Source organism: Protopterus annectens, chromosome 10.part0, assembly GCF_019279795.1.
Source record: "Protopterus annectens isolate FY-2018-M chromosome 10.part0, PAN1.0, whole genome shotgun sequence".
NCBI classification, from domain to species: Eukaryota; Metazoa; Chordata; order Ceratodontiformes; family Protopteridae; genus Protopterus; species Protopterus annectens.
The window spans coordinates 843,158,111-843,182,970 of record NC_056744.1 but is presented as its reverse complement, the minus strand read 5'-3'; positions in this window follow the sequence as shown (position 1 = coordinate 843,182,970).

Here is a 24,860-nt window from a genome sequence, read left to right as displayed (position 1 = left end):
TATCCCCCTACCAAATTACTGAGAAACCCTCATTGGCTTTCAAACTACAATGGTTATGCATTTCTTGGCCCTGTAAGTTGCTGCTGGCTTCCTAACTGCCTTCTTCTACAAGGCCTGATGATGTCATCTACCTTAAGACTACCAGCTGCCAGTGTAGCATCTGATTTAATCCGTGGCACATGTGATGACTACGGTAATCTATAGTGTGTAAGACTAGATAAGTAGGGGTTCTAACCTCACTGCAGGCCACTTGGTGCATGTGTGTATGTCCATATGGCATAAATATGATCACCTCAGTAACTTACAAATAATTAAGGTTTTGCAGAATTTGAGTTGTAGCAGGTGATGTGGCCCTCAAAATGCCTGACCACAACTTGGCCTGCTGATGTCATCTGGCATAATACAGTGGATATAAAAAGTGTACACACCCCTGTTAAAATGCCAGGTTTTTATGACATAAAAAAATGAGACCACAGTAAATAATTTCCAAACTTTTCTTACCTTTAATGTGACCTATATCCTGTACAATTCAATTGAAAAACAAACAAATCTGTTCTGGGAAAAAGTATAAAAAATAAAAAAACGTACAATACAGTGCTGCATAAGTAAGCACACCCTCAAACTAATACTTTGTTGAAGTCTCTTTTGATTTAATTACATTATTCAGTCTCTTGGGCAGGAGTCTATCAGCATGGCACATCTTGACTTCGCAATATTTGCCCACTCTTCCTCGCAAAAGCATTCCAAATCAGTCAGATTGCAAGGGCATCTCTTGTACACAGCCTTCTTCAGGTCACCTCATAGATTTTCTATTGGATTTAGGACTGGGCTTTGTATGGGCCATTCCAAAACTTTAATTTTCTTCTGGTGAAGCCATTCATTTGTTGATCTGGATGTATGCTTGATGTCATTGTCATATTGAAAGGTAAAATTCCTCTTCATATTCAGCTTTCTAGCAGACGCCTGAAGGTTTTGGGGCAAAAGTGACTGGTATTTTGAACTGTTCATAGTTCCCTCCACCTTGACTAAAGCCCCAGTTCCAGCAAAAGAAAAGCAACCCCAAAATATGATACTGCCACCACCATGCTTCACTGTGGGGATGGTGTTCTTTTGTTGATGCAAGGTGTTGTTTTTTTGCCAAATGTACCTTTTGGAATTGTGGCCATAAAGTTCAGTCTTGGGGTCATCATACCATAACACATTTTCCCACATGCTTTAGGATGACTTGATGTATTGTTTTGCAAATTCTAGCTGGACTTGGATGCTTTTCTGTATAAAAAAGGCTTCCATCTTGCAACCCTACCCCATAGTCCAGCTATATTGAGAATACGGGAGATTGGTGTCACATGTAATAAACAACCAGTACTTGCCAGAAACTCCTGCAGCTCCTTCAGTGTCGCTGCAGGTCTCTTGGCAGCCTCCTTGACCAGTTTTTGTAATGACTTTTCATCAATTTTGGAGGGACTTGCAGTTTTTTGCAATGTCACTGTTGTCCCATATTTTCTCCACTTTTTGATGACTGTCTTCACTGTGTTCCATGGTATATCTAATGCTGTGGACATTTTTTTGTACCCTTCTCCTAACTGATACTTTTCAACAATGATATACCTTTGATGCTTTGTAAACTCTCTGTGAACCATGGCTTTTGCTGTAGCAGGCAACTGAGTAAATGTCAGGAAAATCCTACAAGCATAGCTGAACTTTATTTGGGGTTAATCAGAGTCTCTTTAATTGATAGGAGGTGTGTACCCAAGAATACTGAATGCTGTAATTAAATCAAAAGGTGTTTCAACAAAGTATTAGTTTACTGGTGTGCACAGACAACAAAGTATTAGTTTAAGGGTATGCACACTTATGCAACCAGCGTATTGTATGTTTTTTATTTTTTATATTTTTTCCCCTAACAGATTTATTTGTTTTTCAATTGAATTGCACAAGTTATAGGTCACAATAAAGGTGGGAGAAGTTCTGAAATGATTTATTGTGGTCCCATTTTTTATATCACAAAAGCTGGCATTTTAACAAGTGTGTATACACTTTTTATATCCACTGTATGTCCTACACTGACAGCACTATCAGACATGAGGTGTGTTGCGTGCATCATGTGCTGTGATTTGTACTGTGTACCATTACATGGGTAAGTCTTCTAATCTACATAGAGTCAACTTGTACTATGTGTGTACTGTGTCCTGTAAGCAGCAATTGGAAGTGGTGCCATATTTGTGTGTGTGGCTGTTAGAGCAATTTACATCAGCTTATGGAAACACCGGATATTTGAACTTCGCTAGCATAATGGCCATACAACCATCACAATTGTAAACAAATGTACACCCTTATTTATATGATCAGCACATACTGCCCCTGCCCAAGAGGGACACAGGCAGAAGCCCTGTGGTGAAATGATGGTCGCCCAACCAGTCATACAGATGGCATGTCCATTAGCCAGGACTCTGTTGCAAAGGTGGGTTAAAGTCTGCTAGACAATTCTCTCCCACCAGCATGTATTATCAAAGTCACATACTAGGTTAATGTCCTTACAGTGATTACTACATGTGCTATGCCACCTACAGATATGCAGCATTTACAATCAAGCATGGTCACACATTGCCCCATATGCAAGGCAGATATCACCTCTGAGTAGTTTCTTCAGACAATCCCCATTGAACACATGCTGAAGACATGAAGTTCTCTTGTGAAGGACCATACTGTTGTATGCAAGTGCCATTACTGCTTAGAAAGGTCCATTACAAAATGGCCATTGCACTCAGATATTGGCATGCTTAGGGAAGAGTACATGGAGGGTATGAGTATGTCAATTATGGGTGATTGTGCCCTCAGCTATGACACATGATTCCCATCATACCACTGGGGAAACATGGTGATCTCATTAGGTGTAAACCTGTGTATCCAGGTCTGTGTCCCCAGTACTTTCACCCAAAGTATGTACATCATGTTGCGACTGATGTCCTACTTACCAGGTACATAGGTGCTAGTGATGGAAATGATACTACATATTTATTTGCATGGAGTGTATGGTCATTACTATGTCAACAGGCACTTGTTCATCACTACTCTCTTGTATGATATTGACATAACTCACAGACTCCATGAGTGCTCACACTTTGCAGGCATCAGCCAACATTGTTAGCCACAGTCAGCAGTCACTTGTATCATGCTTAAATGGATTCCAAGCAGTACAGGACCCAGGACTGAACCTGCTGAACACTGCTGCTTACAGGCCACCTATTGGAGGCAAACGTCCCTATGTTGAGTATGTATGCCATCAGTGGGCCACTAAGTGACCCTTGTAATGATAGTACCACGGATGCCTAAGTGGGAGCTTTGCACTTGTTGCCTGAGTGGGGGATGTGGTCAGATGGCTTGGATCAGTCCAGGGGGTGTATGCCCTGATATCCCCTCACCCAGGTCCTTGGTGACTGCCTTAGAAATGTCCACCAAGTTTAACAGTCATGATACCCCTGTCAGACATCCAAACTGTGTACAGTCTACTGTGCGTAGATCAAATATGTGCATGCTGATAAGCTCCATGATGATTGCCCCTATAGCCCTACAGATATGGATACTCAGACAAAGATGTCTATAGTTCCGGTGGTCAATGCATGCACCACCTCTGTGCAAGGGTGTGACAGTTGTCATTGTCCAGTCAGCTGGTGTTCAGCCAGTTGTTTCAATACGATTGCAAGGTGTTCCAAACTGTATTTGTAATCCATGACACATTCCATGTAGGATGCAGCCTGAGATGTTAGCATGTCCAATAGATGCTATATATTAAACATAGGGAGGCCATCTATGACCTGCTCTGTAGATATGGAAGTTATGGGACAGGTTGTAGGAATTTCATGTGTCACATGTGGTGGGGACAGGGGAATAAAGTTGACACAGAACATGTGGGACTACAGGTTAGCTATGACTACAGACCCATTCTATGTGGCATCATTAAGTAGGAGTTCACCAACAATATGGACCTGTGCTTTGAGATTACATATGTAACTACACTGTGCATTGTGGTTCTGCTCTGTGTGAGTGGCTAATTCTGTCACTTACTGTATCTACACAACATCACAACACCATAACTGAGGAGATTGTGTCATCATTTGGGGGGGGGGGCACTCTCACTCCAACTGCCACACAGCAATGTCCACTTCCTATTGTACAGCCTGATAATGGCAGTTGTCCACCAGGCTAATCTGCTATGCCATGAGGACCCTGTGTTCCCCCTGCCAGGTGCAGCCAAGTTCATGCAGTTGTAATGCGGCTGCTGTAAAGCCTGGGTGTACATTTCTGCAAGCATGCCATCCCATCAGAGGAGGGAGGTGCATTCAAGCTATGTAAACCATTCCACCGGAGGTAATAAATGGCTTTGTTGAAATATATATCTGTACTGTCTGCAAGGGGGAGTTACTGCTGGTAGTTTTAATGACATTAATCTGAGGTCAGATCCCACCAGGGAGGACCTCACATTGGGGGGGCTTCAGTGGTCACCCATATTGGTAAACACATGCTGCAATACATTGGTTCCCCTTGGGGGGATGTCACTGCACTGCTCCAGGACATTGTAGTTAAGGACATAGACTAACCTTTGGGCAAGTGAGCTGAAGCACGACTAAGCAACAGAGCTGGTGGTCACTTAATGCCACCCCGCAACATGGTGTAATGATATATCTCGACAGACACATCTACATACAGATATGGATAATGGGTGTCTGGATACAAGGAGTTGCTCCTGTAACTGGCTATTGCTTGATTATGTGTTCTTCTAGTACTGAATGGCACCTACATTTTCTCCGGGAAGTCAGAGTGTTTCACAAAATCTGGGTGTGTATCTATCCTTACTGAGTAGGTATGCAGCATTACCTTGAACACTGTCATTTTGAGGTGTTAAGATGTGGATGGACATGTAGTTTGGTATGGCTGTGGTGCTGTCCACAGCCTTGAACCAGATGTCCTTGGCTGCACACATGTCTGCATAATCCAATGCAGTGACAAATTATACAGAGTGGGGTTCAGTGTTACCATTCCCACTGTGTAGCAGCATAACCATGATGTTGTATAAAGATGGTGTTCTCATTGCCAACTTGTCCCTGAACAGTGCATCTAAGTTGCATTGTGGGGGTATTAGAAGCCATGGCTGTTACTCCAAATCTCAGGGGTGAGAAGGATGAAAGACGAACACCATCATTGGTGAAGCATTGATGTCTGTTGGGCAAGGCAACCCAGGCAGACATGTAGTAGATCCCCTGACAATGATACCACATGCTAAGGCAGTTATTGACTTCTATAAATTTACCTGTGTATGGAGCCACTATCACAGGTGAGTGTCAACTACTGCCGATAGGTATGTGTATACCCGCGAGAGACACAGAGTGGCTAAGGACATTTATGTGTCTGCATACAGGCTGGTGATGTATGTCCATAGCTGTAGACACCTGCAAGAACTATTATGTCAACATTATGTTCACTGATATCCCTTGATTTGTGTCAATGTGTAGTAAGACCTATTGTTTCAACCCACAGACAGCTATTTGTGCCCTGTCCCATATGTAGCTACTTGACATAGACATCAGTGTGACTCACAATGTAATCACCTCTGACTAAGAGGTGTGTTTTGTGTTTTGCATTAGGTGTTTGACTGGTGAAAGAGTGGTGCATGCGGTATTATGTGTACTGTGACTCCAGAACCAGGATCTTCTGAGGTGTCTGTTTGGCAATGTGTCTGGTAAGGAGCTACACACATGCAGGAGTGTGTGATATGGGTGTAGCTGGCACAGGATGTGAGCTGTGCATGTTGGTACAATGATCATTGCCATATGTAATGACTGCTGTTGGAGACACCAAGGCAGCAAGGTTTGAAATGCAGTCACATCTGTCATATGTTGTGTCTGTGTGTCATAGGAGTAGAGAGGTAGGGACACTCCCAGTGCCCCAGCAGCAGGTCCTTGAAAGGTAGGGTCATGCTCCACACCCCTGGGGTTGACAGCCTGATATACCGTGTTTGTAGGCACACCTTGCAGTGAAGATATGGATGCCCGTGCATACATAGCGGACTTGTTCAAGTTTGCTGACATTACAATGGCCTGGCAAGCATACAATGCCTGTCTAGCAACTAGAGAGCACACTGGTTGTGTGGTATGATGTGGGAGCACAGGCATGTGTGTTGGGTACATAACTGTACAGTATGTCATGCCGACATGTGGCAGGTGGACACACATTGATCAAAGGTGGCCAGTATGCTGCAGTAGGCCTCACAGCCATGTCATGCAGATATGCACCAGTGATGTGTTGAAGGGCAGGAACCACTGAAGTGCTGTAAAAGTGTCATCTATGATGGCTCACTGGCAGTGTGCTGATTGTTAAAGCAAGACTGGACATCTATGTCGATAGACATTGTAAATTAGATTGTGGTGCTACAGCAGTGCTATGAATCCCCTCTTTTCAATTCCCCATTGACATACCACCAGCCCTGGAACAGATGGCATAACACATGCAAAAGCCAACTAATTGTCCAGGTTGCTAATTAAGGCATCTACTTGGATAAAGGTATGTGAAGCCTACAGAGCATTTCATGATGTGGGCCAGCTATGTGGATGAGCACACAGGCTTTGTTCTGCTTGTCATCATGGGTTTCATAGTGCGAGTTTGTGTGTGATGACAGAAAACGTATTGGAGCATGGTATCCTATGTGACAGTGGTGTTGTTGAGACCAGCATTATTAGTTGCCAGGCACCAGCAATTCTGTGGACCCCTTGCTTTCCACAGTCTTCACAAGGTAGTTGAGTCCGTTCTGTACACACTGCTTGGTTAGTGTCCAACTGCAGAATGCCTGGGTAAAACACCCACCTTACCTTCAAAGGGTATACATATTACACTTCCCTAATGTCTTTGTCTGTGCTTTATACACACACCTTGAATGGCTCTCTTCTTGGAACATGGTGGAAACAACTGCAATGCTTAGTTGTGCAAAGGACAACTAGCATGTAGTTGCAAGCAGTGTCCCCAGATCTCTGAGTCATGTGACATAAAATGCCATGAAAGGAGTTAGCATGGATATGAGCAGTAACACGGTCATATACTGACACTGGACCACACACCGTTTGTTATGCCCAAGGCCACATCATGCCTACCAACTCAAACTGGTTGATCCCATTGAGTGTTACACTATGCAATGGATGACAAGAATATTACTTTCTCTACCTACCATGGCCTGATAAGGTGTTTGACAATGTTAGGCCAGCAGGCCTTGCTGGAAACTGTGTAGGTTATCTACTGAGTGTTATTTCAACTGGTTGGTAGGCAAGAATCTGACAGTCATAATCTGGGAAGATAGCATTGGAAGACTTAAGCTGCAATGACACTAGTCACCAGTGGATATCCCCAGGCATCATTGATGGCATACCCATCCTTGCCATTCCTTCGTTGCAGTCACAGCTACTGTCAGTGCCCTCTGACTGGCTACATTGGCAGGTGATCGCATATCAGGAGCTGTCACTAAATCCCACATAGAACCACTAGTTAACCATGATGGCTATGGCACATATTCAGTCGCGGTCTGAGCCACTGACAAATACTAATTACCAATGACTACACAATACTATTCTTTAGAAAGTCATCCACCCATGGGAAATATAGAAGTGTCTGCACACCACAAACAGTTGAGCTATTAATAACAGATGTATGGACACAGGGAGAATGTAGCCTTTGACTTTCAGTGGTTGGTGAGATGGGGGATGCATTCACTGTTGTACATCATAAACAGACAGGTCTGTGATGTAACTCCCAGACTATCATTGCCATACTGAAGAATTCACTCATCACACCTATCATTGTGTACAATGACACCCTTGCTATGTCACTACACAGGCATATCCTAAAACTGTAGCAGCCACACAGGTTCCATGGTACTGCAAAGCGCATGGCAGATAACATGTCCTATGGAGTCCATGTTATGACCATACATATGTAGTCTGTCTCATAAATGCTTTACAGGGGATATGTATGGCTCCCACACAGGAAACTATTAGATCCCACTGTGTACCTCCCGTGTATCCATGATAGGATTAGCACATGTCTTACCTGACCTACACACCTACACCATCACTGCGGTATAAATACTACATGTTAGAGAGACGGGTATGTCACACAGACAGTATACCCTATATGTAACAGGCACCCCATGCATGTGAAGCACATATCTGCTGTGACACACATCATGTTCATGTTACATCATGGGATGCAGAACATGACAATCATAGCTGTTGTCAGACATATGTCTGTACTGGGCGCAGGAAATGTGAAGATGGGTCATCCTCAACACCACAGCTTGTAGATGTGATAGCTCCCAACACTCTGGTGACACTTATCAAGGGTATAAGACCATTTCACAGATTAGGGATGCATGAGTACACTGCATGATGCCATTGTCCTTGTTAGCCTGTTACACACATATGGACTTATGGAGCCATGAACCTATAGTGCTGTACCTTGCTGATGATATATTTATTCTGTGCAGTCTATGTTGTGCTGTGAGATCTATGGCTGTCTTGCTGCTATGTATCCATAGGTGTGCCCAGCAGAATCCTGAAACAGAAAGAGAAACAGCTTTGTGACGCACCTTTCATTGTGTAAGTATACAGCCATTACAACATTATAAAACATAAGGTACACAAAAGTATGTGGCTTACTCATTACAAATGTCAGCATACAGTATATGTTAGTGACCACTACAAGTGACATGACTACAGTATGCATTACACAAGTACATGTTAATTTATATAGTCACCCTGTGCAACAGACACATAGCTTCATTTCCCTGCATTGATGATGAGAATGACAGGGATGTGACACAGGTATCATCACGTATACAAGATGTTTTTTATGGGGGTGCAGGAGGCCTAGGCTAACCCAAAAGGTTGAAAGCATGTGTGTGAGTTAGGAAGGGAAGCATGCAAGGTGGACCATAGAGTTTTGCCGTGTGTGTCTGTAGGTGACCTGGATTTGACAGTGGTGGGTGAGTGTGTGAGTGTACACAGTCAAGCTCAGTGCTAGCCCTACATATGTGTATGTTGGACAGCTTTGAACCATGCATGATAGAGCTGATAGTTCACCATCTCCAGGCCCAAACATGTGATCTGGCTCTGCCAGAAATTGCACTGGCACTTCCATGCCCAAGGTCAGAAGTGCTGCTAGTACCTGACAGTGACTGCTGTCTGCTGGGACCATGTCCTACACAAAAATGCCCAGGACCACAAGCCCATGACCTGCCATGTTTTGGTGTTGACAGCACATTATCCTCTGTAGCACTGGATGTACTGCCACTATTGGAGCATGATTGTGCATGGCCACGTGGAGTCTTAGCAGATGGGGTTGCTGACCTATGTACATGAGGTTGATGCTCAACTCCAACCACATGTTCCAGCACAGACACTCTGCATTCCAAGACAGACACTGTCTTGGCCCACCTTTTGTCCACTGCATCACTGAACCAATCCAGGATGTCATCAATGCAGTAGAGGCAGTCATGAATGTCAGACTGTGATGCATCTATAACCCTGAAAATATATCTGGAGTTCCTTTCACAACATTCCTATGCCTACATGACATGCCAAAACATACGCTGAGTGAACTGTGATGTGACACCTGCAGCAAGTGGTGGAAGGACAGCAGACCTCCTATGAGCACCCCTCTCAATCTGCCTGTGTGGAACCTCACCAGCACTTTAGTTATGGTCAGTGTCTACGCTCACTGGAGCCATAGTTGCCACACTTTCCTGATCAATGTTCCCACCCTCTGACTGTCCAATATCTGTAGCCTCTGAGGACTGGGTATGTGTAGGCATACTGACTGTGTGCAGTGACAATGAGGGCAGAAGTGTAATGTCAACCTTTGGGACATATTCAGCCCCTGAACCCCCCCACCTGTGCCTCACTGTCTCCACCATTATCACCAGAGTCTGAAGAGGCACTGATGTAAGGTGTAGGGGACAGAGACCAACCCCCCACAGACAACAATGATAAGAGAGGAATAAAAAGAACATTAATACCTACACTATTATGCTCTGCAGTACTATGTTGCACTAAATGTACAGCTCTATATATTGTTGGCACTATTACAGACCCGTTGCAACCCCAACCTCATATAATAGGACAAGAGGACATTACTATTCCCACAAACAGCTGTAGTTACCTGTAAATAAAAGCTCTGTACACAGCACTCTCATCAGCAAAAATGAGGTACCCTTTTGACATTTGTGAAGACTCTGCACATTTGACACATATGGTAATCTGCAATGTCCTGACAACACTGTCGCATCTATCAGTGTGGAGACACCTGCAAGGCATATGTATGACTGTAACATGTGTACAGTCATAAAATATCTATGCAGTTGGCAATCATGTCAACAGTACAGCACTCCAGGCAGCAAGTCTGGGATGACACTTTAGGGATTGCAATGCTGTAAACCTACATCTATAACAAAACAGTGCTGTGTTTACCAGAAGCAGGACCACAGCCTTGTCTGATACCTGATGGGCCTGTGTAAAGTAGAGGGAGAGGTAATGTCAGTACCATCTCATCTTGCACCACAGCAAGGTAATACATCCATATATCTCAGATTTACAGTACCTAGTATGTTAATTATTATATCAGTCAACATCTGAGCAGGAGCAGGAGACTCAAACTGCATTTAAACCCCCACCCCCCCAAAAAAAAACACAGACCTCACACCCACATAAGAGTATGTCCAGCATGATGCACTGAATGCTGCAATGCTACAGTATTGCAGTGGCGATCAAACTAAGCTTACCTGCATGCTCCTCTGCCATGGAAACTATGGCACCCAGATCCATGATGCACAGTGTGATGGATGCCTGGAAGCCTTCATGTGTGTCTAGGCTCACCAATATTTCCTCAGTGGCTGAGGGTGGTTGTTCTGTGGCAGGAACTCCACCAGGGATACCACAATCCCTGAATACATCTGCTGCTCTTCTTCATGCAGCATTGATCATGTCCATTGCACAGTGTTGAACCTGCTCATATGGCCTGCTCTGATTACCTGTAGAATTCCTGTCATGGACAAGGTCAGCCCACATTGCCCGCTGTTCCCTGTTTTGCCTTCTCCTGGACAGTAGGAGTTCATGGTGTTGCCGGAGGCCTTCAAGTATAATCTCATTCTCAGCATCCATGAAAGGTGCATGGCATCATGGATAGATATGTCCTGAAAGACAACAGAATGGGATCACATGTCAGCTTCACATACATGGAAGTACACTATGTAGAGATACAGCAGGAATAGAATGGCTGGCAGTGTCCACTGCTTGCTCAGACATGTCATATTCCACAGTGTGCAAACATACTGAATGTGTGGATACAACTAAGATACTAGCAATAATCAACTATCTCCATGTGTGCCTTGACAGATACTTCTGTGGGATCATACTCCCAGCACGGGGGTCTATTGTGGCGTGCTCCCTAGGGGCAACCCTCCTGATAATATGCCAAAAACAACAGTGCCAAACAAATAGCAATGTGCTATTACAAACACTATGAAGGGAGAGTCCCAAGAGATCAGTGTGCCACATTGAGAAAATCCATTCCACCCTTGATGTATTGTATGTCATTGGCTGATGTAACAAATCTGGATATCAATGACATGTCATTATCATGGTTCTAAGAAAGACTTAATGCTGTAACCCTTATTCCCTGTAAGTATATTCACATATCTCCATCCAGTTGTAAACAAAAAGGTTACATACCAGCTGGAGTGCAAAACTCCTCTGTTGATATATGGTAATATTTAGGTTTTTGCAAAAGCATGTGATGTGTGCAGAAAGTCACATGCATAATGTTTCCCCATAACCAGCATGTTTGCCTTTTTACATGCTTCTGATTAGCAGGTTATTGCCTCTTAACCAATCTGTGGTTCTGAAATGCTTATTGCAGGCAACACAGCTGATTTACAGTATCACCGGCCAATGACATGCAACCATTGGACAAGATATAAGGCCTCCATGCAGATTACAAGCCCTTTCTGATATGTTCTGCTGGACATTACTGGGGTAAAGAGACTATGTTATCACACAGGGTAGGTCTGTAGAAGTTACTGTTACATAAAGATGTGTGTGGTACAGGCTGCATCTGCTGCTGCATGTAATAGACCTAGGCAGAGAGTGCAAACACTTTGGAGGACAACATGCTATAGGAGTAACTGTGGCAGCTGTGGCAGCCCTGTAGTAGAGCCAGAGTGAGGGTAGCAGTTTCACTCTAATTAAGGCATGTGTTTAAGGTAAGTATGTTAGGCAACAGTATCATTAACATAGTACTAGGAGAGTACTAGGCTACATGTTTTTTGTGTCCTTGAGCAACTCAGGGGATAAATATAACATTATGGCCACCATTTCAGCAACTGTCAGGCCAAGTGTACAGTCTGGTACTCATTTGGAACACGTATGCTGGCAGTCTTTATTACAAGCAGGGGCATCATATGTGTATGTTAGTTGTGCAGCCTTACTAATCTGCACTGTGAGTTTGAAAGGATTGTGTACTGCACTCTGATAGTAGTGGGCCTAATTTTCACAATCTGAGTTAAAATCCTCTGTGAATGCATATTAATGCATGACGTGATACTTTATGCACTTATGGTTTGCTACACACCATTGAATTTTTACTCAGGACTGTGTGTGGCAAAATGGACTGCTTGCAAGGCAATTGACAGACTGATCTACTGAGTCACTGCTGTAGCAGGTGTATTTGCAAGATAAAAGTGTACACATACAGGCTGTGATACACTTTTTTCACAGCCATCATTATGTGCATGGTTTTATGTGGATGTATTTCTGCACCAAGGTCCCTGTTGTACATGTATTTTGCCAGTTATTCCTTAGCAGGTGCACTTGTAAATGTTGCTGATAAAAGGGGACATTTAACTGCTATTAGAAACATCACTTACATCCATTCTTGTGTGTTTAGCTTTCTAGTATTGTAGTCTTGAAACAAACTCCATGGTGCAATCCCACTTTTTCCATTTATCTTTAAGCAAGTTTGCGTGACACGGCATGATGCGCAGCTCAACTGAAACACACTTAATGACTGTAACCTGCAATTACTATGTTTTACTTAAAACACCTGATTTAATTAACAGCTGTGTGGTATGGCAGGTTAATGCAGCACCCTACAGGTGCAATGGTTGCGAGTTCAAGGTAGGGGACATGTACTTATTTTGTACATGTTTATTATTTAAAATACATATATAAATATGTCTCCATTTAGCTGAGCTCAGCGAAGCTGCGCATCACTGAACATTGCTCAGTGTCATGCTAAAAAATATAAAGAAAAGAAAACTGGGGAGATTGGAAAGTGGTGAAATGGGGTGCAAGCACGGGGAAAAGCATAGTGAAAGGCAGGTAGGGATGTACAGGAAGGGTATAGGAAAGAACTATAGCTATCCATTTCTTGTACAGCAACAACCAGGCACTTTGACAGAATTTGTAGATGACTTTGGACTCTAACCCCCAGAGAGAGGGGTGAGAACAACATAATTGTATTGTTAAGCCAATTGGACCAAATTATGTGTGTGCAGTGGACACGTGTGAAATGGAGAGCTATGTACTGGATGAGATTTTTTTTTGAGGGGGGCAGGTGTCAATTTTTTTTAAGGTGAGAGTGGAATGTTGGGGGAGGGACATAGGTACATGTGGGGGAGGTAAGCTGGGTAGATTTGGAAGCTTTTACAGACAGATAAGAGAGACAAGACAGCAGGCAGAGGTGGTGTGTGACACAAGAGGGGGGTAAATACCTTGGATTGGGAGGGTGTTGCAGAATCTGAGTCTAATGTGCCTCCACAAGGTAGCAGTGTGACACACATCCCCACTCATGGGATTATCGACACTTCTCCATCACTGGCCCAAGGGTGATAGTGGTGGAGGCTGGGCTCTGGGGTGACCCTACCCCACCAGGGTGGCCAGCATTCTTTCTGTCTGGCCCAGGGGTCATCCAAACCTATGGAAGACAATCCTGTGCACCAAACCTAGCAGTTCATCATGGGTGATAACTCCCCTCCACCACCGCTCCCAGAGCGGGCCCGTCCCTGTCCCATGGGGTGGTACTACCAAACATCACAGGTAGTGTAGAGGCAGCAGAGAGGGCACCACCAGACTGGGTTCCAGTTGTGCTGGGACCTGGTGCCATGGCTGAAGGAGGCAAGGTAGGTGGATGATAAAGAACCGGCTGACCTTGATGCTCTGTAGTAAAGTAGTTATAACAGTATGTTAAAGTTGGTATTAACCATACCAAAGTTAGCATTAACAGAATGGAACACAATAATATTTATTAATCCAAATACATATTAAGGTATATTATGTGCAACAGAAGATTAAGTAACATAACACTCAGTATGTTAACAGCAAACCATTATGAATTAAACCATAAGGCCAATAAAACAGTTAGTGTAACGAAATATATGAATATTAAATTATAATAATAAATAACAATAATAAATTAAAGAAGATTAGGAGTGGGGAAAGAGAGAAAAACATACCATTAGTTACCTCGCAGGTAATATTCCTTCACAAAGTACAACTATAAACCTCTACAGGTGTACAGTGTCAGTTGTGATTAGAGTGACTACAATTCTTCTATAGCTGATGTAGCACATACATACATACATACATACATACATACATACATACATACCTCTCAAGCTGTTATGTGAAAAGTTGTCTAACTTGTAGCAAAGTAAGTATCTAAAACTCACCATAGCTCAAATCTGACTGTAGAGCATAGATGTTTGCTAGGTCTGTTACACAAATTAATTCATTTAATTTCAGAGCAACTTTATTCAGGGTTAGCACCTGTTCCTTTTTTATGCATGGCTTTGACACCAGATATTTGTCTGGGAGAGGCCGTCTTGGAGAATCTTGATGTCCTCTGGGAAGTTTATGATGGCACTAAGTTTACAGTATCTGCAAACTTGTTCTGCCACAAGACCTTTAAATTAGTTATGGCCTCCAAGAAATAAATACCAAACAGGAGTGGCCCAAGGATTTTACCTTGGAGTACACTGATAGGGGCAGGTATTTTGGAGAAGGTTTAGCCACCTACCTTAATTTCCTATGTTCTATTTGTGAGACAATTTGCCATCCAATGGGTTACATAGGGATTGACATTTAGCTGGGAGAGTCAGAGGACTAGAGCTCCAATATTAGCTTTATTTGATTAGATCCTTCTCTAGCTAGCCTGTTATATACAGTACAGAGCTAAACCCACCCAGGGTCTTTTATGCAAGACTGCAAGATGTGGAAAGCCCTGAACTGCAAGAAAAAAGGAAGGAAAAAAGCTTTCATTTCAGTTATGTTTAAATATTTAAAGTTACACTTATAATGACCTTTGTAAGGACAACTTTTTTGCACCTTTCTGGCCTTTTTTTTCCCATGTCTTTTTCTATGTCTTAGTCAAAAAAGTTGTCTGTTTCCATTTTTTTAGTTTGTTCTGGGGCCATAGTCTTGTAGTTCATTTGCAATTGTGGGAACATAGTGAAATAATTTAAGATATTAGCACCGTTTATATATTATACTGCACTTCTATACCCATGGGTAGAATTACTTGTATAAGCTAGCTGTTTGTATTTTGAATTCTGTCTTGGGTCTTAGTTTTATAGTTTTAATCACAGTTGTGGCAGAACTATGAGCTGCTGCAAGATTTGAGCCTCACTTTGTCATTTACTGCTGCATGTTTTCAATAAACAGTGTTACTGATAAATTTCTGCATAATGTGGTGCCACAGACTGTGGTTGAAATGCAGTAGTGGGAGTATTGTACATTCTACTCCAGGACTAATTCTTCATTGTTTTTGCAGCTATTTATATTCCAGATTTGCTGCTTGAGTCTTACATTCTGCTTAGCATTTACTCCTTAAAGTTGCATTCCAATGAATTCTGTTCCCCTACTTCTCAGTACTTTGTGTCTTCCTCAGCCCTCACTAAGACATTAAGCTAAAGTTTCTGAAATTTTGACCTACCTGGGGTCATTGATCTGTAGCTGAGAGTCATAGGACTAGCGCTCCAAAGACATGCATCTGCAGCATTTCTTCCCAGGTCTCCACTGAAAATTGTCTCGTTCCAAGTCGGACTTTCCCGATAAACAAATGTTAAATAAATAAATAAATAAAATATTGGCTTTAATTAAGTGTATCCTTCTCTAGCGAGCCTGCTTCTTGCAGCTTGGATGTTTCCTAAATGCCTATTCCTTTTCAGTTGTGGTTTTAAAAAAGCTGTGTCACTGTTTCCATCCATTATGGTAATCTGACTTCCAAAGCCCCCTTCATTGTTATTGCCTGTTATGTAAGCTATTTAAGTGCTTTTCCCATTCACTATTTTCCATAGATCCATAATAGTGAGTCCCACTCAGCAAACCAGAATTGCTCTTGAGTAAACCTCCTTTACTAAGGATTGTTTCCTGCTCATTTTCCCAGAGCTTCCATCTGATTGTTGCCCTTGCCATACTTTGAAGGGGTCTTGAATTAATCATGTTAACTCCTTAGTAGATGCGAAATTTATTTTATTATTTTGCACTTTAGTTAACTGCTTTAGAGTGGTACTGCTTTTGCTTTATTTGTTGATTTTGCACTTTAAATCGTTTTAAAGGTACCTAATACTTAAAATTGCCTTGTCCAGGTAGTTTGTTTAAGTTGTTTTTGTTGTTGCTTTATACTCTCAAGCAATCTTTGTTGTGTTTTGCATTACAGGGGGACTGGGATAGTTCATCTAGTGGCAGGAAGTGGTGGCCTGATCTATGTGAGATGGGACACACATAAGAAAGCCACAAGTGTAATTGTCTTCTTGGCTAAAAGGCTTATAAAGCAATTTCCTGTGTTTTAAGTGTCTGCATAAATCTGGCCTGTTTGCACACCACTGCTTATCATGTAGCGTATGTATAGATGTAGACAACCAGAAACCACATTTTTCCTATAAAACCACCTCTGAAACTGTACCAGTAATTCGGTGAATATAGAGCAACTACTCTGCATGTTGAGTAGTACAGAGCAGCTAGTTTGCACATTGAATTTAGTATTATATAACCTAGTCTAGTCTGTAGCCCCAAAAGCACCCTTGGACAGCTTACTATTAACTCCTCATGCACTGCACCATTATGGCTCAACTGGTAAAGGATATAGCATCATGGATATACACTCCAAATTTCCCCACAGCCAGTTTGGTGGATATGGGTGTCTTGAGACAATGTAACAATTGTCTAATGTTAACTGACAATGTAATCCTCAAAGAAACAAATGCAGTATGGGAGAGGTATATACACAATATCCCTGGATTCAAAACTTTCATATGCAGACACTCATAATAACAGTTTGCTTGTCACAAACACACACACAATGCCCACCACACATAGACCTACATATCCTGAGGTACTTACATGCAATCTCCATAAATCCCAAAGACCTTCCAGATATTCTGCCTGCAAAAGTTATTATCAGCAAATGTAAAGGTACTCAACAAAAACAACACCTAACACTGTACATAGAGCCATACTCAAACCAATACACTACACAGTACTCTAGTCATAAGGGACTCCATTGTGCAACATACTGATTCCCCACTCATCAGGATGAACAAGGAGAAAATAGCAGTCAGTTGCCTATCAGGGGCCAGGATCTACCTAGTTAAGCATGCACTCAAGTCATTGCACCACATGTACCAGTATGATTCAGTCATGGCATCCCCCCTCCATCCATGCCACGTTCTCTCTGTTAAGGTCAGAGCACAAAGTGGTCTCCTTTGAAATAAGAATCTATTCTATGACCCCATCAAGACCTGTAACAGCTAAAAACTACTCCATGGTAAACTACATTTTATTCAGTGACAATCTGTCAAAGTTTGAAGTCCCTCCACACACAGACAGTACAACAGTCTTTGCAGAATTATTCACAGAAACTCTGTACAGCTATGTCAGTGACTGCTTAGAGGCTGCTGTGCTTACCAGAAGTAATCCCAAAATTAACTGAAAAAAAACACCTTGGTGGAATGCAAAATTAAACTGGTTGTACAACAAAGGAAAAACAAGTCAGGGTAAAATTAGGACATGCATCACTTGAAATTATAAAAACTGTCTAATAAAACTGAATAGACCACTAAGAAGACTAAGTCCAACAAAACAAATTTAAAAATAAAGATAGCATTCCATACAATAAGGCCTTCTTTAGCTATGTCAGAAACCTCAGAGCAGCACAAGACTGTGCCAAACTGTTGTTAATTGGAGTCACATTCACAGAATTGGGAGATACAGCAAATCTGTCTGACAAATTCAGCTACAATCCCCCAACCCCCCAGCCATGCCCCACAGATATACCATCTAACATATCTCCAACTATCAGTAGGGAGCAGGTCTCAGATGTGCTAGCTAGAATGCAGCTGAAATGCTTGCTGATAATATCCCAGGATGCCTCTAAAATAGCCTGAAATATGATCTATCTGGACCACTGTTGTCACTATTCAATAATAGCTTCCACAAAGGCTTCATGCCACACACATGGAAGACTGCAGCCATCATCCCTCTAGACAAGGACAGAATATCAATGGATCCCAGGAACTACAGACCCATCAATCTGACTAGTCTCATATGCAACATCATGGAATGAATTATCATGGAAATGAATAACAGTGAAAAAGGAAACCTTCGAATGGTGGACCCCATCCAGTTTGGTTTTGTCAAGTGCAGGTCATGCCTACTAAACCTGGTGAACTTATTTGAGAAGGTCACTAAGGCAATATATGAGAGCAAAATGGTGCATACTGCCTATCATTATCTAGATAATTCCTTTGATAGTTTACCCCACTTAGGCATTGTAACAAAACACAGAATTAAGCATAAACCCCGATGCAAGTCGCTAGATAACCATCTGGCTCATATACAGGACTTTGGAAGTCAAGATTGGAGAGACCACCCCCACAAAGAGGCCAGTCACCAGTGGAGTCACCCAGAGCTCTGTGCAAGGTCTGCTCCTCTTTAGCATCAATTTTTGAAAGTTAGGACTAATGTCATGCGCCTCTGGCTTACCAAGTTTGCAGACGATTTCAAGTTAGTAGCAATCATAGAAACTCCCAAGATGCTAACATCTTACAGGAAGGTCTGACACAGGTAAATGACTGGTGCCAAAGCCATGGCTTAAAACTCAATGCTAAGAAATGCATATCTGTACGTTTTGGGAAGTTAGACACCCATCCAAATTATCTTATTGATAAAACACCCCATAATAGTAGACATAGTAGTCATGGATTTGGGAGCTCATGTAGATAGTAACCTGGCTTTTGACCAACATGTGTCTAAGGTAGTAAGAAAATTATTATATGTCACTTAAGGGCATGGCATCTAGGTCCAGTTAAGTCATTGCATTACTGTACTCAGCCCTCATCAGATCTACCATTGAGTGTAAGGCCCTGTTTGGCATGTACCTGGCCAAGAAAATGCAATAACTGAAATGTTCACAGAGGTTCCTCACAAAAAGAATATGGGGCATAAACAAAATGTCCTATGCAGATCACCTCAAAGCCTGTCTCTACTTTATTTCCTATAAACTGCTGAGAGATTATTTATGCCTTGCATACAAGACATCTTGGATCCCACTCTAATGGACCTCTTTACATATTTGCAAAATGAACAGCAACAGAACTGCTAGATCTAAAGATTTATACTCTGTTTGCAACCTAAATAGGAAATGTTGGAAGGACAGTTATGTATATGAAAGAATCTCCATTCTCTGGAATAGGCTTCTCATTCATGTGAAGCAGAGCCCTTCCCTAACTCTATTCAAGTTCAACTTGGACAAGTGGATGGGAAATCAGAAATATGCCCCTGGACTGATACCTATGTTTGATGGAGTGAGACAACCATTAAATCATCCCCTATCTAAATTTCACCCCTTAAAATGACCTCTAAGGCACAGCAATTTATGGGATACATTTGGGTTGCATGGCTAGGCTTATAAAAGTCCATGGCTTTTAGCCTAATATACACTTGTGAGCCTATGAACCTATGAATCTATGATGCCTTAGTATGAGACACTGTTGAATGACTTGATGATGTCTGGATATGCAATGTGCACTGTTTTGCCCTCATCTACTGCTTCAGTAATTTTTTGAAGAAGGTATCCAGGTTAATTAGGCAGGAACTGAGTTGGGATAAATTGAGAGTCTTGAGGTTACCTATGCCTTTATATACTAATTCCATAATGATCCTATCCATAGCCTTACAGATGAGACCGGTCAAGCTTATGGGGCTAAAATAACCTGGGTCCACTGACACCCCATTCTTTGTGCAAGGGAATGATTATTACTATCCTTCCTTTATCCAGCTTGAACCTGTTGTGAGGCTGATATTAAGCTTATGTAGGGGATCAGACAAATCATGTTTCAGGCCAACTATTAGGCAGCTTGGTACATTATCTAGCCCCAAAGATGCAGTGTTCATGACCTAAGACAGCACCTTGAGAACTAGCTCTTAGGTGATTTGGCTGAGGGTATATGTGTGGATGTGTGGTCTGAGAATATTAGAAGAGATAAGGTGGTGAAATTTACTAAATGCGTCCACTAGTAAGTTGAATATCTCCTCTAGGTCTGAGTATGTGATATATTTTTAACATAATTAAAGAAGATGTAGTTATCCTTCACTTGGGTGGCTTTTCTTACCTCATATCTGGCTTTGGTTGATATGATTTGGGTCCAGAGCTTCTTGTTTATTTTAGCAAGAGTTTTTGGCATTTTGAGAGTTAGATTTGTTCCCTTGTACAATAATGTTTTTCTCTCTTCTTATAGAACCTGTTTATATTTGGATTCCAACAAATGGATTTATTTTTGAATATATCATTATATTTATTTCTGAGGGGGGACAGTTCTGGTTATGCAGCTATTTACATGGGGTCTATTTTACAATGTCGAACTCATAGGAGTCCGAACGTTGTAATATCGAACCCATATGTGTGAAATGTGAAAATAGCGAAGCCACGGAACACAGATTTTTTTCCCAGGTGGGCTATTTCCTCCACTGTGGTGTGATCTCAGAGTTGGTATATTTAAGTAGGGGGGTGTGGGGGGCACAGTCCCCCACGTTAGTGGTCACCCCCCCACATTAGTTTAAGTTTAAAGTGCATGTTTTTTTTGTTTTTTTTTTGTACCGGAGCAGTGATTTTTTTCCCTGGGAAAAAAATCGCTGTTCTGTGTTTTTGTATTTTTTGGGTTTCGAACTTCCTGGTTTGATATTACATCATTTGAACTCCTGTGAGTTCAACGATGTAATATAGACCCATTTACATGTGCACAAAATCTGGCAGTGAAGGATTCTTCATAAGCAGTGAAGTGATCAAGATGGAAGGCGCTTTTGAATTTAGTCAGATCATCACTCAGTTTTAGTTGATAAGCCTTCACATAGTTACTGAATACCAAGGTTATTGGAAGATACTTCAGGCTTCAGTCTTTTAGTGAATGTGACTGAGATACTTCAGGCTTCAGTCTTTCAGTGAATGTGATTGAGTTGTGGTCTGATTTGACCAGGAAGGAAGTGCATAGAAAAGTAACCTTGTTTAGGTAAGGAAGAAGGTTCTAGGATTGTACTCACACCCCTGTTTGGTGTGTGGACTAACTGGTCCACAGAGTATGTATTGATGAAGTCCAGAAATCTCTGGGCATCCATGCTTGAAGATGTATGAGTTTCCCAGTTTAATGAGAAATATCTGCAAAAGATGGGACTATCAATGTAAATGAGGCTTCTTTTTACCAACCTTTATGATTAAGAGTCCCATTTTGGTATATATATATATATATATATATATATATATATATATATATATATATATATATATATGTACAATGTGTACTTATGTTACAAGAAGTGAATCTGTGCCTTTTCCAGTCACTTTGCAATTGACAAAGATGCTGTTTGCAGCAAGCCTTATTTGTTTCCATCTTTTTTGTTGCTTGTTCCCACCACACTATCACCCAGTGTACACAGCAGCATTAGCTGACCTTGGAAATGGAGATATAGACAGACAATAACCCACTTAGTCTTTGCAGAATAAAAATCACATGATAGCTTTAAAGTGGACAAGGAGATTATACAGGCTCTGGTGAACTTGGATGGCTTGAAAACTAGAACAGGGAGAGTGTGTGGCCTTCCTGTGTCTGTGGTTACCAAGGTATGTATCACTATACTTGCCATGAGGACCCTTCAGAGACAGACTGCAGACATGCTGGATCTCTTACAGATTTCATCCTTCAGGATACTGCAGTACTTCCTAGATATACTATTGGACAACATGGATAAGCATATCTATTTCCCAATGTCATCACAGGACTGAACTAGTGCCATGCATTTATTCTATGGAAAACTATGCTTTCCTGAGCTGCTTGGTGGAATAGATGATGCTTATGTGGCTATAAGGGCCCCATGCAGGTCAAGGGTGAGAGGTACCACCACAGGAAGTGTTGTCATTCTATCAACTTCAAAGTAGTGTGTAATATATAGGGCTGCATTATCAGTGTATCAGCCCAGCATCCCGGCAGAACCCATGATTCTGACGTGTTACACAAGTCCACTACACATCCATTCTCTAGGTGATAGGATTCTTCATGAAAATCTTGTTGGTAAGTGCAGACTATTATATTGATATTAACTATAGTTATGTCTCTATATGTATGGTGAGATATTTAGTACTAACTAATCACTATTGAGACATGTCCATAACTCACAGGGGGTTGCAGTGGTGTGCTTCAACACAGGCCTGTCCCAGACACATTTAGTCATTGAGCTAGTGTTCAGGTTGCTCAAAGTTTGTTTTCATTGCATGAAAGAGTCAGGGTGGCCCTTCAGTATGAGCCTACTACTGCATGTAGAATGATGTATGGCCTGCTGCATTCTTCATAATCTGATGATGCAATGGTATGGTTCACAATTGCTCCTGACAGTGAATAATAGTAACAGTTCAGATCACTCTACAATTTGTCCATCTGGTATTAATAATGATGGTGGCCAGCCAAAAGAAGCAACAGAATGATAATCCCTCTAGCAGGCTTGCATACAATATATGACAATAAAAGGTGAGGCAGGGGCACCTAGCCCACATCTTTGGTCCATGACATTCACTAAGTGATAGTGTAAAGTTATGAAGATACTAACTGGTGACTATGCTGCATAGTGCATGATCAATTCACACTCTGCATCAGACATTTCTCCATATATTATGCACAAATGTATTGTTCATATGGTCATATCTATCATCATTTGCACAGTGTTTAGTTGCACAAGTATTAGTTATATGAGAAGTTGTGTACTGATATATCTTGATTAACTGAATTGATGCGTTAATAAAATGCATTTAGTTATTAATGCAAATGTCTCCTCTTCTTCTCTTTTGGGTGTTCCCATTAGGGGTCACCACAGCTGATCATCTGTTTCCATTTCTTTTTGTCCTCTGCATTTTGCTCTATCACACCAACCACCTGCATGTCCTCTCTCACCACATCCATAAGCCTTATCTTAGGCCTTCCTCTTTTCCTCTTACCTGGCAGCTCCATCCTTAGCATCCTTTTCCCAATATAGCCAGCATCTCTCCTCAGCACATGCCAAAACCAATGCAATTTCACCTCTCTGACTTTTTTAAACCATCCAACCTGAACTGACCCTCTAATATACTAATTCCTAATCCTGTCCATCCTTGTCACACCCAGTGCAAATCTTAACATCTTTAACTCTGCCACTTCCAGCTGTGATACCTGCCTTTTTGTCAATGTCACCGTCTCCAACCCATATAACATAGCTGGTCTCATTACCCTCTTGTAGACCTTCCCTTTCACTCTTACTGATACCCGTATGTCACAAATCCCTCCTGACACTCTTCTCCACCCATTCCACCCTGCCTGTACTCCCTTCTTCACCTCTCTTCCACACTCACCATTACTCTGAACTGTTGATCCCAAGTACTTAAACTCATCCACCTTCACCAACTCTACTCCATGCATTCTCACCATTCCTCTGTCCTCCCCCTCATTCACACACATATATTCTGTCTTAGTCCTGCTGACCTTCATTTCTCTCCTCCCTAGAGTATATCTCCACCTCTCCAGGGTCTCCTCAACCTGGTCCCTACTCTCACTACAGATCACAATGTCATCTGCACACATCATAGTCCATGGGGCCTCCTGTATGATCTCGTCTGTCAACTTGTCCATCAGCGTTGCAAATAAGAAATGGCTCAGAGCTGATCCATTATTTAATACCACCTCCACCTTAAACGCATCTGTCACTCCCACTGCAGACTTCACCACTGTCACACAACCCTCGTACATATCCTGTACTACTCTTACATACTTCTCTGACACTCCTGACTCCCTCATACAATACCACAACTCCTCTCTATGCACCCTATCATATGCTTTCTCCAAGTCCACAAAGACACAATGCAACTCCTTCTGACCTTCTCTATATTTCTCCATCAACACTCTCAGAGCAAAAAATGTTTCATCTTTGCATCACGTCTCCAGATTTTGCCATTTGTTAAACTGCATGATGTTAAGTATGGTACTTACAATTTCCGATAGATATGATTTCTTGTGATCCATATTTATCTCTGCAAATTCTTTTCCTGTTGATTAAAATAAGCAATTACAGCAACTGAAATTGTGTTAAATTTGAAATGTGTCATGTATAATGTCCCTTAATGATAGTGTCAGTAATGGTCCTATAGATCATAAGCACTTGCTAGAGTGTGATCATGAGGCTGAGTGACTCTGATGGTGAGACCTACTGGATGCAGGGGAAGCTTTTGACATTAATCACGCCTGTGGACCTAGA